This window comes from Oncorhynchus clarkii, chromosome 7, assembly GCF_045791955.1.
Source record: "Oncorhynchus clarkii lewisi isolate Uvic-CL-2024 chromosome 7, UVic_Ocla_1.0, whole genome shotgun sequence".
Taxonomy (NCBI): domain Eukaryota; kingdom Metazoa; phylum Chordata; class Actinopteri; order Salmoniformes; family Salmonidae; genus Oncorhynchus; species Oncorhynchus clarkii.
The window spans coordinates 13,871,092-13,890,892 of NC_092153.1; the positions used below are offsets into that span (position 1 = coordinate 13,871,092).

The 19,801-nt window shown below is 43.5% G+C and overlaps 1 protein-coding gene across 14 annotated transcripts in view; it reads right to left on the minus strand.

Annotated features, from left to right (window-relative positions):
- The window catches only part of LOC139412922 (inositol polyphosphate-4-phosphatase type I A-like), a 56,886-nt gene extending 37,344 nt beyond the window's left edge, over positions 1–19,542 (minus strand). For 13 of the 14 annotated variants that reach the window (XM_071159810.1, XM_071159807.1, XM_071159806.1 and 10 more), the window contains exon 1: positions 19,405–19,541. The gene's annotated coding sequence lies outside the window, so the exon portion shown is untranslated. Of the gene's footprint in view, positions 1–19,404 lie in introns of all 14 variants that reach the window. The other variant, XM_071159809.1, reaches the window with a different exon arrangement.
- Positions 19,543–19,801: the final 259 nt, after the last annotated feature.

The window sequence follows — 19,801 nt, forward strand, 5'->3', positions numbered from 1 at the left end:
CTAAAAAGCTCAGCTTGCCTTGGTTGTGAAAGCCCTTCAAGGCTCCGAGTTTCTTCCCACTCTGTGCTGGTTTCAGGAACCTCCCTCCAGAACTCCCCTGAGTGGGATTGACACTATCACACGGAGGGGTCTTGTCCAACCACACCTGGAAATGAGGATGTGTTTGTATCAAGGGTTTCTCTGCTCTCAGTCTCAGACAGTCTCCAAGCCTGAGAAGGGCAGTGTGGAGGAGAGCTCAGTCCTGTTGCCCTTAAAAGGCAAAAAACTGTTTCTGTGTCGACTGACTGCCAAGGTTCTGACTGTCCAGGCCAGGCATCACACACACACACACACACGACGACGAGCTAAAAGCATACCGTCTCAGAGTTTCCTCAGATCTGGACTTCCCATCTCTGCCTTATCAAACACACCTATACAGAAGGCAGGATAACGGCTCTCCCTCCATGTCACTAGTTTCCATCTTACTGTCGTCCTCCTGCACTCCCAGCCCACATTAGTTATTTTTATAGCCCCGGCCTTGTCTAAACAGACTTCAACTCTGCACCACACCAGTATCTGTGTCATAATGACAATGGAGAAGGTAAACACTGCTGGAGAGCAAACAGAGTACATTCATAAAATAAAATAAAATCTCTTTTGACACTAACAGTGCTTATTTTATCTGTCTAAATGAGGTGCTGTGAGTAAGCCCTGTATCAGGGTCAAATAGCACTGGATTCATCATAGAATTTAATAGTCTCTGTCGAGTCTCTATCAAAATAATATCTCCAAAATCTTAGACTTCCCTGCCATTTTCATTTCCTGAATAAATATCCAGATAAATTTGTAGGTGCAGAAAGTCTTACATATTCTTCACCTTCATTTACATGATGTAGAGTAGTTAGAGCTGCCCTCCAGACTAGACTAGCTACCTAGTTCCTACAGTAGTTAGTGTTGATCTCCAGACTAGAGGTCGACCGATTAAATCGGAATGGGCGATTAAATTAGGGGCGATTTCAAGTTTTCATAACAAATCGGTAATCGGCATTTTTGGACGCCGATTATGACCGATTACATTGCACTCCATGAGGAGACTGCGTGGCAGGCTGACTACGCAAGTGCAGCAAGGAGCCAAGGTAAGTTGCTAGCTAGCATTAAACTTATCTTATAAAAAACAATCAATCTTAACATAATCAGTAGTTAACCTAGTAATATCATCAACCATGTGTAGTTAACTAGCTTGTCCTGCATTGCATATAATTGATGCGGTGCCTGTTAATTTATCATCGAATCACAGCCTACTTCTCCAAACGGGTGATGATCTAACAAGTGCATTCGCGAAAAAAGCCTAACCATAAACATCAATGCCTTTCTTAAAATCAATACACAAGTATATTTTTAAACCTGCATATTTAATTAATATTGCCTGCTAACATGAATTTCTTTTAACTAGGAAAATAGTGTTACTTCTCTTGTGTTCTGTGCAAGCAGAGTCAGGGTATATGCAGCAGTTTGGGCTGCCTGGCTCGTCGCGAATTGTGTTAAGACCATTTCTTCCTAACAAAGCTCAGAATTAATTTGCCAGAATTGTACATAATTATGACATAACATTGAAGGTTGTGCAATGTAACAGCAATATTTTGACTTAAGGATGCCACTCGTTAGATAAAATACGGAACGGTTCCATATTTCACTGAAATAATCAACGTTCTGTTTTGGAAATTATAGTTTCCGGATTTGACCATATTAATGACCTAAGGCTCGTATTTGTGTTTATTATAATTAAGCCTATGATTTGATATTCTATAGAGCAGTCTGACTGAGCGGTGGTAGGCACCAGCAGGCTCGTAAGCATTCATTCAAACAGCACTTTCCTGCATTTGCCAGCAGCTCTTCGCTGTGCTTCAAGCATTGCGCTGTTTATGATTTCAAGTCTATCAACTCCTGAGATTAGGCTGGCAATACTATAGTGCCTATAAGAACATCCAATAGTCAAAGGTATATGAAGTACAAATGGTATAGAGAGAAATAGTCCTATAATTCCTACAACTTCTTACCTGGGAATATTGAAGAGTCATGTTAAAAACCTCTTACTTCTACCCCCTCCCTTTTCGAACATTCTGTTAAAAATCGCGCAACTTTTCAGCGTCCTGCTACTCATGCCAGGAATATAGTATATGCATATGATTAGTATGTGTGGATAGAAAACACTGAAGTTTCTAAAACTGGTTAAATCACGGCTGTGACTATAACAGATTGTGTGTTTCATTGAAAAACGCAAGAAAAACTGCTCTCTGAAAGCTAAAAATAATTTCCATAAGTCACTTCCATGAGTTGTTAAAAGAGGACAAAATTTAATATCGACCTGCATGCAATTCATACAAATTCCACACGATGTCGCCATTGTCGTCATTTTCAATTTAATTTATTGTTGGAAAATCCATCTATCTGGCTTCCGTTTCTTCCAGTCTCCACCCGGATGTTGTTAATGTGGACATGGGCAGGCATTGATTTGCACACGAGGAGCTATTGAATATACATCGCCCTGTAATCATTTTGATAGATTATAAACGTTTACTAATACCTAAAGTTGGATTACAAAAGGATTTCAAAGTGTTTTGTGAAAGTTTATCGTCAACTTTTTTAATTTAAAAAAATTACGCAGCGTTTAAAAACGATGTTTTTTTCTGAATGACACAGCTTCTATAGAAAGCTATTTTGGGTATATATGGACCGATTTAAACGAAAAAAAAGACCCAATAGTGATGTTTATGGGGCATATAGGAGTGCCAAGAAAGAAGCTCGTCAAAGGTAATGAATGCTTTATATTTTATTTCTGCGTTTTGTGCTGCGTCGGATAAGCAGAGTCTTTGTTTACGTCGCATTCAGGCATTTTCAGGTGGTGCATGCTATCAGATAATAGCTTCTCATGCTTTCGCCGAAAAGCATTTTAAAAATCTGACTTGTTGGCTAGGTTCACAACGAGTGTAGCTTTAATTCAATACCCTGCTTGTGAATTTTGATCAAGGTTTGAGTTTTAACGAGTGCATTTAGCGTAGCGCATTTGCATTTCCAGGTGTCTACTTGAGACATCTGCGTCTCAAGTATAGTCAAGAAGTTAAAAGGAACCACCAGCTTTCATATGTTCTCATGTTCTGAGCAAGGAACTTAAAACATTAGCTTTTTATTACATGGCACATATTGCACTTTTACTTTCTTCTCCAACACATTGTTTTTGCATTATTTAAACCAAAATTGTACATGTTTCATTATTTGAGACATTATTTTATTTATGTATTATATTAAGTTAAAATAAAAAGTGTTCGTTCAGTATTGTTGTAATTGTCATTATTACAAATATATATATAATAATAGGCTGATTAAACTGGTATCGGCGTTGAAAAATCATAGTCGGTCGACCTCTACTCCAGACTAGACAGGCTGCCTAGTTCCTACAGTAGTGAGAGCAGCCCTCCAGACAAGCTGCCTAGTTCCTACAGTAGTGAGAGCAGCCCTCCAGACAAGCTGCCTAGTTCCTACAGTAGTGAGAGCAGCCCTCCAGACAAGCTGCCTAGTTCCTACAGTAGTGAGAGCAGCCCTCCAGACAAGCTGCCTAGTTCCTACAGTAGTGAGAGCAGCCCTCCAGACAAGCTGCCTAGTTCCTACAGTAGTGAGAGCAGCCCTCCAGACAAGCTGCCTAGTTTCTACAGTAGGCTCTGTCTGCCTTACTTACAAATTAAGGCCTTGTTCATGTCAGGGAGAGGGAGGGACTGACGTGAGGGGACTGTTCAACAGCTCAGGGTGTACCTGCCCCTCCCCCTTCCATCTCTCTCGCTCTAGTCACCAGCCTTCTCTCAGGGTCATGTTAGAATGCCACATCCCAACAGCATCCTCATATACACCATAACAAAGTGCCTGAGACGTGTGCAGGTGTACTTACTGTCAGTGGGGAAGTCAGAGAGTGGCAGGTAGCCTTGTGGTTAAGAGCGTTGGGCCAGTAACTGAAAGGTTGCGAATTCAAGTCCCTGAGCCAGGCAAAGTGGAAAAATGTACTGTTCTGCCCTCAAACAAGGCAGTTAAACAACAACTGCTCCCCGGGCAACTCGATTAAGTCAGAGGTGGGATTAAATGCAAAATTAACATTTGGGTTGAATGCATTCAGTTGTGCAACTGACTAGGTATCCCCTTTCCTTTCCCAGAGGGAGGGGAAGCCAACTGATCCAGTCAGAGAGGAGCAACAGACTGGATCTGACCAGAGGAGGAGACAACATGTCAGAAAAACTAAAAATGATATTTCAGTATTTGCTCCACTTCCCCTAGCTGTATATAGCAGAGTATACAGCAGTGAGGCGTGCATTGTACTTCCGGCGCCGACAGAGATGGCCGCCTCGCTTCGCGTTCCTAGGAAACTATGCAGTTTTTTGTTTTTTTACGTGTTATTTCTTACATTAGTACCCCAGGTCATCTTAGGTTTCATTACATACAGTCGAGAAGAACTACTGAATATAAGATCAGCATCAACTCACCACCATCAGTACGACCAAGAATATGTTTTTCGCGACGCGGATCCTGTGTTCTGCCTTACAAACAGGACAACGGAGTGGATCCTATGCAGCGACCCAAAAAAACGACTCCGAAAGAGAGGGAAACGAGGCGGTCTTCTGGTCAGACTCCGGAGACGGGCACAGCGCACACCACTCCCTAGCATTCTTCTTGCCAATGTCCAGTCTCTTGACAACAAGGTTGATGAAATCCGAGCAAGGGTAGCATTCCAGAGGGACATCAGAGACTGTAACGTTCTTTGCTTCACGGAAACGTGGCTTACTGGAGAGACGCAATCCGAAGCGGTGCAGCCAACAGGTTTCTCCACGCATCGCGCAGACAGGAAAAAACATCTTTCTGGTAAAAAGAGGGGCGGGGGCGTATGCCTTATGACTAACGTGACATGGTGCGATGAAAGAAACATACAGGAACTCAAATCCTTCTGTTCACCTGATTTAGAATTCCTCACAATCAAATGTAGACCGCATTATCTACCAAGAGAATTCTCTTCGATTATAATCACAGCCGTATATATCCCCCCCCAAGCAGACACATCGATGGCTCTGAACGAACTTTATTTAACTCTCTGCAAACTGGAAACAATTTATCCGGAGGCTGCATTCATTGTAGCTGGGGATTTTAACAAGGCTAATCTGAAAACAAGACTCCCCAAATTTTATCAGCATATCGATTGCGCAACCAGGGGAGGAAAGACCTTGGACCATTGTTACTCTAACTTCCGCGACGCATATAAGGCCCTGCCCCGCCCCCCTTTCGGAAAAGCTGACCACGACTCCATTTTGTTGATCCCTGCCTACAGACAGAAACTAAAACAAGAGGCTCCCACGCTGAGGTCTGTCCAACGCTGGTCCGACCAAGCTGACTCCACACTCCAAGACTGCTTCCATCACGTGGACTGGGAGATGTTTCGTATTGCGTCAGATAACAACATTGACGAATACGCTGATTCGGTGTGCGAGTTCATTAGAACGTGCGTTGAAGATGTCGTTCCCATAGCAACGATTAAAACATTCCCTAACCAGAAACCGTGGATTGATGGCAGCACTCGTGTGAAACTGAAAGCGCGAACCACTGCTTTTAATCAGGGCAAGGTGTCTGGTAACATGACCGAATACAAACAGTGCAGCTATTCCCTCCGCAAGGCTATCAAACAAGCTAAGCGCCAGTACAGAGACAAAGTAGAATCTCAATTCAACGGCTCAGACACAAGAGGCATGTGGCAGGGTCTACAGTCAATCACGGACTACAGGAAGAAACCCAGCCCAGTCACGGACCAGGATGTCTTGCTCCCAGGCAGACTAAATAACTTTTTTGCCCGCTTTGAGGACAATACAGTGCCACTGACACGGCCTGCAACGAAAACATGCGGTCTCTCCTTCACTGCAGCCGAGGTGAGTAAGACATTTAAACGTGTTAACCCTCGCAAGGCTGCAGGCCCAGATGGCATCCCCAGCCGCGCCCTCAGAGCATGCGCAGACCAGCTGGCCGGTGTGTTTACGGACATATTCAATCAATCCCTATACCAGTCTGCTGTTCCCACATGCTTCAAGAGGGCCACCATTGTTCCTGTTCCCAAGAAAGCTAAGGTAACTGAGCTAAATGACTACCGCCCCGTAGCACTCACATCCGTCATCATGAAGTGCTTTGAGAGACTAGTCAAGGACCATATCACCTCCACCCTACCTGACACCCTAGACCCACTCCAATTTGCTTACCGCCCAAATAGGTCCACAGACAATGCAATCTCAACCACACTGCACACTGCCCTAACCCATCTGGACAAGAGGAATACCTATGTGAGAATGCTGTTCATCGACTACAGCTCGGCATTCAACACCATAGTACCCTCCAAGCTCGTCATCAAGCTCGAGACCCTGGGTCTCGACCCCGCCCTGTGCAACTGGGTACTGGACTTCCTGACGGGCCGCCCCCAGGTGGTGAGGGTAGGCAACAACATCTCCTCCCCGCTGATCCTCAACACTGGGGCCCCACAAGGTTGCGTTCTGAGCCCTCTCCTGTACTCCCTGTTCACCCACGACTGCGTGGCCACGCACGCCTCCAACTCAATCATCAAGTTTGCGGACGACACAACAGTGGTAGGCTTGATTACCAACAACGATGAGACGGCCTACAGGGAGGAGGTGAGGGCCCTCGGAGTGTGGTGTCAGGAAAACAACCTCACACTCAACGTCAACAAAACTAAGGAGATGATTGTGGACTTCAGGAAACAGCAGAGGGAACACCCCCCTATCCACATCGATGGAACAGTAGTGGAGAGGGTAGCAAGTTTTAAGTTCCTCGGCATACACATCACAGACAAACTGAATTGGTCCACTCACACAGACAGCATCGTGAAGAAGGCGCAGCAGCGCCTCTTCAACCTCAGGAGGCTGAAGAAATTCGGCTTGTCACCAAAAGCACTCACAAACTTCTACAGATGCACAATCGAGAGCATCCTGGCGGGCTGTATCACCGCCTGGTATGGCAACTGCACCGCCCTCAACCGTAAGGCTCTCCAGAGGGTAGTGAGGTCTGCACAACGCATCACCGGGGGCAAACTACCTGCCCTCCAGGACACCTACACCACCCGATGTCACAGGAAGGCCATAAAGATCATCAAGGACATCAACCACCCGAGCCACTGCCTGTTCACCCCGCTATCATCCAGAAGGCGAGGTCAGTACAGGTGCATCAAAGCTGGGACCGAGAGACTGAAAAACAGCTTCTATCTCAAGGCCATCAGACTGTTAAACAGCCACCACTAACACTGAGTGGCTGCTGCCAACACACTGACACTGACTCAACTCCAGCCACTTTAATAATGGGAATTGATGGGAAATGACGTAAATATATCACTAGCCACTTTAAACAATGCTACCTTATATAAATGTTACTTACCCTACATTATTCATCTCATACGCATACGTATATACTGTACTCTATATCATCGACGGTATCCTTATGTAATACATGTATCACTAGCCACTTTATACTATACTATGCCACTTTGTTTACATACTCATCTCATTTGTACATACTGTACCCGATACCATCTACTGTATCTTGCCTATGCTGCTCTGTACCATCACTCATTCATATATCCTTATGTACATATTCTTTATCCCCTTACACTGTGTACAAGACAGTAGTTTTGGAATTGTTAGTTAGATTACTTGTTATTACTGCATTGTCGGAACTAGAAGCACAAGCATTTCGCTACACTCGCATTAACATCTGCTAACCATGTGTATGTGACAAATAAAATTTGATTTGATTTGATTTGATTTGAACAACACATGATGGCAACCAGAAGAGGAGACATTCACAATTTAACCTTCACATCTGATATTCTCTCTGCCATGGCCTGGCCCCAAACACCACTCTTCAAAGTGATAACTCGCTTTTTGAAGGTGTGTGTGTGCCTGCCAGTGTGCACGTATGTGTGTGTGTGTGTTAGTTTGAAGATCTACTGAGGCATTGCAGTGTGTGCTACCATCTATTTCAGAAGCAGTCCTGCATATACTCAATCCAGATGGTCCCTGTATCATCAGTCAGAGACACTGATCAATGGACTGGAGCCACAGGACCACCCTCTCCACACACACATGTTTTCTTGTCACACACATGTTTTTTTGTGTGTTAGGGCTGTCCCCAAAAAACAAAAAAAATCTTGGTCGACCGAAAGTCGTCTGTTCTTTCAACCAATTGAATAACATCTTCATATCTCAAAATCATTGTCATGTGGTTAATCAAAATTCTATGCAAATCTAAATGAAAAGCCTAAAAATGGTCTACTGCTTGAGCTCCTGTTCCTCTTATAGAATATTATCTAAAAAGTATTGTGGAGCTCCTGCACCTAAATATGAACAGTACCAGAACCCAAAATGAGTTACTGAACATATTTCAGTCCAAGTCATGCACTGAATAGAAGTAATCAGGTCTATTTCATGACGTTCCCACTGGATCAGAGCATGACATTTTTCCCTTTCACGCTGAGCGGTTACCAAAAGGGAGAGAGATGGAAAGTATTATTCAATTACATTGAGGAACAATTGTAATTCTCAATGAATGTAAAAACAGACTTTGTTTGCTTTCTGTTTGAGGTGAAGTAAACATTACTTTGAGAAGCTCCACAGCTCATTAGTGGTGGTGCGTTAAGCCAATCAGAAATACAAATCAGATCCCCAAATGGGCACATTTATATGCCTACATTTGGGTGCAGGCCAGGTAGCCTATAGGCCTACTTCTATGCGTATGTGTCCTTACTCATCATTGACAGGAGCACTCCAAACAACGACTAAATTGACAAAACTCTTAAAGTGTAGCATAAGTTGTGCACTCTGCAAACAATGTGTCCACTCCGACAATGATAACGGGAAGACTGGCATAATATTGAATGCATTAACATAAATTACCATAAACAAAGTAACAACATTGTAGATTAGAAATTAACAGTAAATGTCCTACTGGTGATATATGTAATGGGGATTTGATATACACTAACAAAACGCAAACAATTCACACAATGAAGTCATGAAACAAGGAATGTGCATAAATTGGCAGGAGAGAGCACATTCTGGAGCGAGAAGTGCATTGTGCATCCGGGCACATGGTCAATCCACCGTCTGCATTGGCCATGCAGCATTTACGGTGATACGGCCTCAGCAGAAGTCAGGGCATTCATACTTCTTCCACGTCGGGGAGCAGTGCAGAGCTATTGTCAAGGAAGTGAGTTTGTTTTCTACAGGATGTACCGCCCCCACCTACCGTCACCCAATCATGTCAATGCGGAGCTCTACAGAGCAGCCCCAGCATTGTTAAAACATTTGGGAGGTGCATGGCGATGCGGTATGGAGCTCGATTAGGCCTGCTCGACTAAAACAATCTTGTTTGACCAACAGCCTAACGACCCAACAATCAACTAATTGGGGTTAACCCTAGTGTGTGTGTATATGCATGTGTGAGTGTGTATGTCAGTTAAAACATATAGGGAGATGGAAGATGCTAATTTTCACAGTCCATGTGACTCATTCTATACGTGTAACTAATAGTGCATCAAGCCTAAAACACAGGAGTAACATTTCAAAATAACTGCTTGTCATCCTCCATCATATACTGTGCACTCTGCTAGACAGACGCCATTATTTTGGTATGGACAACGCCCTGAAAGCAGCTACTGTTCTTTGACAAATCACTCTAGTGCATGTGATGATATAGGCCTACAATATGCAGTAGCATCATTAGTATACCTGTGAGTCAGCACTGTCTGCAACCATGTGGAGCCACGACCAGCTAGCAGGCTGATTGGTTAACTATCCCGATGACATAACCAGTGAGGAGAGCAACACATGTCCTCTGGTCTGATGAAACAAAAATAGAACTGTTTGGCCATAATGACCATCGTTATGTTCATAGGAAAAAAGGGGAGGCTTGCAAGCCAAAGAACACCATCCCAACCGTGAAGCACGGGGGTGGCAGCATCATGTTGTGGGGGTGCTTTGCTGCAGGATGGACTGGTGCACTTCAAAATATATGGCATCATTAAGGAAAATGATGTGGATATATTGAAGCAACATCTCAAGACGTCAGTCAGGAAGTTAAAGCTTGGTCGCAAATGGGTCTTCCAAATGGACAATGACCCCAAGCACACTTCCAAAGTTGTGGAAAAATGGCTTAACTTCTTCGATATAGGGGGCGCTCTTTTAATTTTTGGATGAAAAACGTTCCTGTTTTAAACAAGATATTTTGTCACGAAAAATGCTCGACTATGCATATAATTGACAGCTTTGGAAAGAAAACACTGAAGTTTCCAAAACTGCAAAGATATTGTCTGAGTGCCACAGAACTGATGTTACAGAAAAAACCCAGATAAAAATACAATCAGGAAGTGCTGCCTTTTTTGAAACCGCCTCATGGCAATGACTCCTTATATGGCTGTGGAGGAGCTAGGAGTCAGCTTACCTTTTCCACGTTTTCCCCAAGGTGTCTGCAGCATTGTGACGTATTTGTAGGCATATCATTGGAAGATTGACCATAAGAGACTACATTTACCAGGTGGTCGCTTGGTGTCCTCCGTCACAATTATTGCGTAATCTCCAGCTGCAGTATTTTTCCGTTTGACTCGGATGAGAAACCGACTGCCAGGAATGATTTTTCATCGAATAGAATTGTGAAAAACACCTTGAGGATTGATTCTAAACAACGGTTGCCATGTTTCTGTCGATATTATGGAGCTAATTTGGAAAAAAGTTTGGCGTTGTAAGTGACTGCATTTTCGTTTTTTTCCCTAGCCAAACGTGATGAACAAAACGGAGCTATTTCTCTTACACAAATAATATTTTTGGAAAAAATGAACATTTGCTATCTAACTGAGAGTCTCGTCATTGAAAACATCCGAAGTTCTTCAAAGGTAAATTATTTTATTTGAATACTTTTCTTGTTTTTGTGAAAATGTTGCCTGCTGAATGCTAGGCTTAATGCTATGCTAGGCTATCAATACTCTTACACAAATGCTTGTGTAGCTTTGGTTAAAGCATATTTTGAAAATCTGAGATGACAGTGTTGTTAACAAAAGGCTAAGCTTGTGTTTCAATACATTTATTTCATTTGCGATTTTCATGAATAGGAAACGTTGCGTTATGGTAATGAGCTTGAGGCTATGATTACGCACCCGGATACGGGATTGCTCGATGCTAGAGGTTAAGGACATCAAAGTAAAGGTATTGGAGTGGCTATCACAAAGCCCTGACCTCAATCCTATAGAACATTTGTGGGCAGAACTGAGAACGCGTGTGCGAGCAAGGAGGCCTACAAACCTGACTCAGTTACACAAGCTCGGACAGGAGGGATGGGCCAAAATTCACCTTATTGTGGGAAGCTTGTGGAAGGCTACCCGAAACAATTTAAAAAAGGTAATGCTACCAAATACTAAAAACTTCTGACCCACTGCGAATGTGACGAAAAAAATAAAAGCTGAATTAAATCATTCTACTATTATTCTAACATTTCACATTTTTTAAATTAATTGGTGATCTCAACTGACCTAAGACAGGGAATTTTTACTAGGATTAAATGTCAGGAATTGTGAAAAACAAAGTTTAAATGTATTTGGCTAAGGTGTATGTAAACTTCGACTTCAACTGGATGTGAGAATGCTGTTCATTGACTAAAGCTCAGCATTCAACACCATAGTGCCCACAAAGCTCATCACTAAGCTACGGACCCTGTGACTAAACACCTCCCTCTGCAACTGGATCCTGTACTTCCTGACGGTACACCCCAGGTGGTAAGGGTAGGCAACAACACATCTGGCACGCTGATCCTCAACACTGGGGCCCCTCAGGGGTGCGTGCTTAGCCCCCTTCCTGTACACTCACGACTGCGTGGCCAAGCACAACTCCTACACCACCATTAAGTTTGCTGACGACAACAGTGGTAGGCCTGATCATCGACAACGATGAGACAGCCTATAGGGAGGTCGGAGACCTGGCAGTGTGGTGCCAGAACAACAACCTCTCCCTCAATGTGAGCTAGACAAAGGAGCTGATTGTGGACTACAGGAAAAGGAGGACCAAACAGGCCGCATTATCAACAGGGCTATAGTGGAGCGGGTCGAGAGTTTCAAGTTCCTTGGTGTCCACATCACCAAGGAACTATTATGGTCCAAACACACCAAGACAGTTGTGAAGAGGCTACTAAGGGTAGTGCGTACAGCCCAGTAAAAAAAAAACATTTCATCCATTTTAGAATAAGGCTGTAACGTAACAAAATGGCAAGAAAAAGTATGTGAACTCTTTGGAATTACCTGGATTTCTGCATAAATTGGTCATAACATTTGATCTGTTCTTCATCTAAAATCACAACAATAGACAAAGTCTGCTTAATCTAATAACACAATTATAAATCTTTATGTCTTTATTGAACACACCGTGTTAACATTCACAGTGCAGGGTGGGAAAAGTATGTGAACCCTTGGATTTAATAACTGGCTGATCCTACTTTAGCAGCAATAACCTCAACCAGTTGCGGATCAGACCTGCACAACGGTAGGGAGGAATTTTGGATCATTCCCCTTTACAAAACTGTTTCAGTTCAGCAATATTCTTGAGGATGTCTGGTGTGAACCACTCAAGGTCATGCCACAGCATCTCAATTGGGTTGAGGTCAGGACTCTGACTAGGCCTCTCCAGAAGGCGTATTTTCTTCTGTTCAAGCCGCTCTGTTGTTGATTTACTTCGTTGTTCTGCTGCATCTCCCAACTTCTGTTGAGCTTCAACTGGCAGACAGCCTTACATTCTCCTGCAAAATGGGAATCAATTTTTCCGTCAACGATAGCAAGCTGTCCAGGCCCTGAGGCAGAAAAGCAGCCCAAACCATAATGCTCCCTCCACCATGCTTTACAGTTGGGGTGAGGTTTTGATGTTGGTGTGCTGTGCCTTTCTTTCTACACACATGGTGATGCATGTTCCTCCCAAACAACTCAACTTTAGTTAAATCTATCCACAGAATAGCTGTGGAACATCCAGGTGCTCTTTTGCGAACTTCAGACATGCAGCTATGTTTTTTTGGATTCTGCCGTGGTGTCCTCCCATGAACACCATTCTTGTTTAGTGTTTTACCTATTGTAGACTCGTCAGAGATGTTAGCATGTTCAAGAGATTTCTGTAAGTTTTTAGCTGACACTCTAGCATTCTTCTTAACCTCATTGAGCATTCTGTGCTGTGCTCTTGCAGTCATCTTTGCAGTACGGCCACTCCTAGGGAGAGTAGCAACAGTGCGGAACTTTCTCCATTTATAGACAATTTGTCTTACCGTGGACTGATGAACATCAAGGCTTTTAGAGATACTTTTGTAACCCTTTCCAGCTTTATGCAAGTCAACAATTCTTAATCTTAGGTTGTCCGAGATCTTTTGTTCGAGGCATGGTTCACATCAGGCAATGCTTCATGTGAGTAGCAAACTCACATTTTGTGAGTTTTTTATTATATTGCAGGGCAGCTCTAACTAGAGGTCGACCGATTATGATTTTTCAACGCCGATACCGATTATTGGAGGACCCAAAAAAAAGCCGATACATTTTTTAAATCGGCCAATTTAATTGGTATTTGGTATAATGACAATTACAACACTGAATGAACACTTATTTTAACTTAATATCAATAAAATCAATTTAGCCTCATAAAATGAAACATGTTCAATTTGGTTTAAATAATGCTAAAACAAAGTGTTGGAGAAGAAAGTAAAAGTGCAATATGTGCCATGTAAAAAAGCTAACATTTAAGTTCCTTGCTCAGAACATGCAAACATATGAAAGCTGGTGGCTCCTTTTAACAGGGGTCTTCAATATTCCCAGTTAAGAAGTTTTAGGTTGTAGTTATTATAGGACAATTTCTCTCTATATGATTTGTATTTCATATATCTTTGACTATTGGATGTTCTTATAGGGACTTTAGTATTGCCAGTGTAACAGTATAGCTTCCGTCCCTCTCCTCACCCCTACCTGGGCTCGAACCAGGAACACATTGACAACAGCCACCCTCGAAGCAGCGTTACCCATCGCTCCACAAAAGCCTCGGCACTTGCAGAGCAAGGGGAACAACCACTCCAAGTCTCAGAGCGAGTGACGTTTGAAACGCTATTAGCGCGCACCTCGCTAACTCGAAAGTGCTGTTTGAATGAATGCTTACGAGCGTGCTGTTGCCTACCATCACTCAGTCAGACTGCTCTATCAAATCATAGACTTAATTATAACATCACACAGAAATACAAGCCTTAGGTCATTAATATGGTCGAATCCAGAAACTATCATCTCAAAAACAAGACGTTTATTCTTTCAGTGAAATACGGAACCGTTTCGTATTTTATCTAACGGATGGCATCCTTAAGTCAAGCCACTGTTTTGGGTCCCCTGGCTACCACACTGTTCACAGCGTGAAGCAAACCTGTGCACATTCGAAGATACAGTGTGTGACTGTGTGATAGCGAAGTGTTACATCTCACTCATCTCAATATCTCCGGTTCTGCTTCTGGCAACGTCATTTCGCTGAGTCTACTTTAAGGAATAAACACATCCCCAATTTAACTGACAGTCTAAAAATGTATTCAGATCACTGATCATTAGTCACATTATTGAATGTTGGCATTGACCAGTGTTCTTCAAGCCTGGTCGTGGGGACCCCGTGAGTGTAGGCATTTGTTACTGTTCAGCGCTAACCCATCCGAATCAACCCAATGTTGGCGTAGCCGAGAAGCTAGGCCCATAATCTCACCAGTGGGAGTTAGACAAACCCTGAACACTACAACTAGATAAGCAGCAAGGAGCCGCTTTCCTATTTAATCAATAGATAAACCCACACTATGATAAATGCATGTTTCTGCCATTAGATTCCTCCTTCATAGGCAGTCTGAAGAGGACTCACTCTTTACAGCCGACGAACAGCATGCACAGGACTCTGGGTATTATTTATTCCCTGTCAATGGCCCATCTGAGCGCATCACCCCAGCCAAAACCACCATAGGGGGTTAGAGTAGTGCCTAATTCTACAGACAGAGCATAAGGAGGGATGCTCCACAAAAATCCCTACCTTAATCCAGTGAATGCTACAGGCAGCCTGTAGATAGTAGCATTAGCATAGCAGCTAGTAAATGTAAAAGCAGCATGGTGGCGAGTGACACAGCACAGTGCAGGCATGTAGAAGGGCTAATCCATATCCAGCTGTATGCTACAGCTGTACAGACAGACTAGTACATCTCTGCTCCAAACAGCTGAGCTTGGTTCCTCGTCTATAGGGTAAGATGACAGTCTGCGTGGCGAGTGAAGGGCCCGGCTGTGGATGCGGTCTCCTCACAGCAGAGCAGCATGTAAACAAACACACGCAGCAGCGTCGTCATCACTGCTTACACTCTCCCCCATCTCTCTCCCTCCCTTCCTTGCTTGCTCTCCTGTCTGCCTGCCTCCTTCGCCCTCCCTCTCCCCATCTGTCCCTCTCCATTTCTCTCCCTCCTTATTCCTGCAGCAGCTAAGAGAAGCAGACTGATAAGGTCCTGTCTTCTCTCTGGCTGACACTGTTCTCCAGCAGAAATACACAGAGACAGGGAGAGGGACAGGAAGGGACAGATGGGACTGTGGATGCTTCGTGACAAACTGGGGTGACAGGAACCAGACGGGCTTTGTCCAGACGAGGAAGGGAATGAAGCCGAGAGGTGTCACTGTTCCCATCCTAAACCCTGCTCCAGAACCTCCTCAGTGACCAATAAATAATAAACTGTGGTGGCTGGAGAACATTTCCCTGCACTGTGTCACGTTGGCGGTCACGCTCTCCCTCTCTCCATGGGTCCTATCCTTAGTATTGTTTAGTGTAGTGCCAGACCGACTGACCAATGACAGGTATCACTTTTCTGCACATGTGGATTTATGGTCTCCATTTAGCATGCCATCATCAATAATTCAGTCTGTTGCATAAGAGGGTCGTGGGGACCCCGTGAGTGTATTTGTTACTGTTCAGCGCTAACCCATCCGAATCAACCCAACCAAACGGCACCCTATTCCCATAAAGTGTACTACTTTTGACCAGAGCATTATGGGCACTGGTCAAAAGTAGTGCACATCTTAGGGTACAGGGTGTCATTTGAGACACAGCCAGAGACAGTGGACTCGGGATAGCACCCGCCACTACTTGACTACAGACCCGTCAGCGCAGAGCCCCAAAACAACAACTTTGGTTCAGGTCTAATGGATTTCAGTGTAAAACAGCAAAGACAGGCAAGGCAATGCAGCGAGGCAGAGTAGCTATTGATGTCTGAGGCACCGGCTATCCACCAAGTAGAAGAATTTACAATGTCGCTCATAAGTAAATTAAATAATACAGAAAGGAGAGTTTTACTATCAGACTTTTATGACAAAGGCTCCGGAGAAAAGAAAATACATGATTATTATAGTAGAGTAATTAGTAAGATAGCAACCATAGAAACGGTGTGTCAATGTGTGTGTGTGTGTCTGTGTTGCAGAAGAGTGTATGATGATATGAGAGGAGTTGAGTATAGTGTGTTGCAGGGGCATTGTAGGATGACATAACATGCATGAGCCTGATTGAGTGTGTGTTTATGTGGGAAGCTATTATTGGCTTATAAGAGCAACAGAGTAGGCAGAGCATTCAACTGGCTGTGTGTGTGTCAGATTCACTGTGTTTAATACTGATATGAATCTTAAGTGTGTCTTCTATGGGCTTGTTTACAGAGTGAGTGTTGTTTGTTGAGACAGAGTGAGAGTGAGAGAGAAGGATGAATCAACAGGCTCCTGGTTGCCCTCTGAGCCAAGTGGGAGAAAAATCCCATCGCTGAGTCACAGCACTCCCCCCTACATACAGTACATACACAGTGGCCTCAGTCTGTATGCGAGCGCGAGAGGTAGCTAGCTACTATATTGAATCGCAAAACTACAGTGCCCAACTTAGTACAATGTAGTACTGTAGTTGTTTACAAATCACTGTAGAATCTTGTGAGCAACAGCCTACTGGGAGTAGTCTAAGAAACGGTTGCTGGTCATTCCAGATACCTGGTCGTAACTCGTAAGCTTCCTCTCAATCAATAAGCATGTCCCCTCCCCTTGACCTTGACAGCTCCTACCAGGAAACCACTGACCGAGTCTGCCTTTACGACCTCACTCCACTCTAGTGATTTGTAGTAGTCGTCAATTCAGATAACCACTCAAGCCATGGACTTTCCCAACCCTCTAATGACTGTCCATCTCATGACTGGTGTCTTTTTTTTTAATGCTTTAGAGCTCTTTGAGAATCGTTATGGAATAAATAGCGCTACAAAAGTTGAATGAATTATTAGTAAATCATGCTAATGTGATTATGTACGCAAACTAGCACACAGCAAAGGCAGCTAAGAGCCGTCACCTCTGGCCATGCACTGAAGTGTGTCTCTCAAACTGATGTCATTTTTCACTTGGTCATGTTCTTGTTCATCAGTTGTTCTTATCATATCGCCACTAACACATTATCTCCACTTTGGTCCATGTGAGACAGAGCTAATCCAGCAGTACAAAGGCTGTGTCCAAAACAACACCCTATTCCCTAATTTTATTTTTATTTTTTTATTTTACCTTTATTTAACTAGGCAAGTCAGTTAAGAACAAATTCTTATTTTCAATGACGGCCTAGGAACAGTGGGGGCAGGGCAGAACGACAGATTTGTACCTTGTCAGCTCGGGGGTTTGAACTTGCAACCTCCCGGTTACTAGGCCAACGCTCTAACCACTAGGCTAACCACTAGGCTACCCTGCCGCCCCTATTCCCTAATGAACCGAAATGCACCCTATTCCCTATATAGTGTACTATGGGCTCTGGTCAAGAGTTGTGCAAAATATACTAGGGTATATGGTGCCAATTTGAACGTGGACAAACAGTTGAGTGATGTGATGGAACAGAGACACTGGGTTCTCAGCACAGGAGGCTACTGAGGGGAGGACGGCTCATAATAATGGCTGGAATGGAGTACATGGACTGGTATCAAACATATGGCAACCATGCGTGATGAATTTGTTACCATTCCATTGATCATGTTCCAGCCATTACTATGAGCCCATCCTCCCCAATTAAGTTGCCACCAGCCTCCTGGTATTCTCAGGGATTTCAACAAGCTGTGTGATAGGAGCTGGTGTAGATAGGCCTGTTGCTGACTCCCATTGAGACCAAGGTTTCTTTTACAAGGGAGCCATGCATATACACAATTTACACTCTCAGATCCAGGTCAGAGAAAACACTGCTGACGATGAATGGTGATAAATCACAAGGAGGTTTCACCGGTTCATAAAGAACTCTTCTGGACGCTCACTGTCCACTTCAGCCTGTGTCACAGCGGGATGATTTACAATACAATAACAGTGACTGTGTTGATACTGATAACACACACACATGTATAAAATAAATTCAATAGTAATCTTACCAGAAAACAGAGTTAGTAGAAAACAGAGTTCCAGTTAAAGCTGTGGTAGAAGAGAGTGTTCAACAATGCACCCATCTGGTCTGTATAGCTGACACATGGCACCGTTTGTTTTCATTTTAGCCATGTGGAACTAACCGAAGCCCGTAGGAAAGGGCTGTCAACCGCACCACCACTCTGCCAACAGGCTTATATAACCCACCACTTCCACTCTCAGTAACTAGAAGCCCCTTAACTCCACCATTCAAGATCAGCCAACACAAAACGCAGTCGTCATAGATTTGAACGTACAACGCTGCCCTGGCAGTGCCAAGAACCCGTCATGTTGATAATGAATGTTAGCTGAGAGAATTTCATGGTAATAGAGTGTTTAATAAAATACTAGAATATGGTTGATCATGGACCAAGCGTGTTCAAGTGGACGAACAAAGAGGCAGGTAGTCAGTGGGCTACGGATATAATTTCACAGCCGGACTGCAGATACAGTCATAAAATACCAGGAAATAATACATAGGATGCCTAGGAACGAATACATAGGATGCCTAGGGAAGAATACAATGTCCATCGACATTAAAAGACCCGTATGTCTTGGTCATTGGAGGGAGAGTGCGCATCTGCTCGCTCCTCTCTTCCATATGAGAACATTGCGTGGAAATAAGACTAGCCTAAGTTGCAGGTGGTGTTCATACCTAAACGTATCATAGGCAATAACTAGCTGTAGACCGCAATAAATAAAAAGCATACGGGGGATAACTGACTATACAGAGAAGAATACAACTTTGACGTTGAAGCTTTTTTTGCAAGGCGGTGTAAACAATTAATAAGCTAATTAGCTATTATGCTAACCTTCTCATGGCGACTTTTCCTGCCTCTCCAACTAACCAGATAACTGCATTTCAAGATGAAGACACAAACCTTTCTACGACGTTTGATGACACTTAATTTGGTGGGAAAGAGACAGCCGTTGGTGTTGACGCTCGCTTGTTTCATTTGTTTCCAGCCTGTCAGCACTCCGCAGTGTGATCTCGCCTCTCCGCTACATTGTGTCATGTGACGTTGCAACTTCATCAAAGGAACCTCCCCTTACTTGAGTCTGAGGCACATTCAGAAGGACACAACTTTATTGAAGACAAATCTATTTTCAGTAAATCATGATAGGCTACGTCTTTGTACAGTGTCCTGGGAAAAAAAATCGATATCGATTTTGGATAGACCAATAAAAGGCATGATGAAGAACTATATTTAGATTCAAAACATAAGTCAATGACATTGGGAAAATCAGGCTACAGAATATAATCAATATATGAGTCTA